The sequence below is a fragment of the Sinocyclocheilus anshuiensis genome, unplaced genomic scaffold, assembly GCF_001515605.1.
Source record: "Sinocyclocheilus anshuiensis isolate Anshui unplaced genomic scaffold, SAMN03320099.WGS_v1.1 C30949751, whole genome shotgun sequence".
Lineage (NCBI taxonomy): Eukaryota > Metazoa > Chordata > Actinopteri > Cypriniformes > Cyprinidae > Sinocyclocheilus > Sinocyclocheilus anshuiensis.
In genome coordinates, this window is record NW_015580569.1 from 1 (window position 1) to 251 (window position 251).

Consider the following 251-nt stretch of genomic DNA (forward strand, 5'->3'; position numbering starts at 1 on the left):
GGCGCAAAACGTTCATACTTTTCTTCAAAATGTGTCTGTTTCTGCTCAGTTTCAAACCAAGGACCTTTCGCGTGTTAGGCAAATGTGATGACCACTACACTACAGAAACTCTCTTTTGCCTTAATACCTCTAGGCAGGTGAAGCCTTTTGTAGCATTAAGTGAGAACACAACACACAGAGGATCTATTTTTATAATTCTTGGATTTATCTCTCCCGTGAACTGCCAAAATACAAGCAGCACATTACGTGTC

At 40.6% G+C, this 251-nt stretch overlaps 1 non-coding gene across 1 annotated transcript; it reads right to left on the reverse strand.

The window, feature by feature from the left end:
- Window positions 1-36: 36 nt before the first annotated feature.
- Window positions 37-109, reverse strand: trnav-aac (transfer RNA valine (anticodon AAC)). The gene has a single exon. It is a non-coding gene; the product is annotated as a tRNA-Val (tRNA).
- Window positions 110-251: the final 142 nt, after the last annotated feature.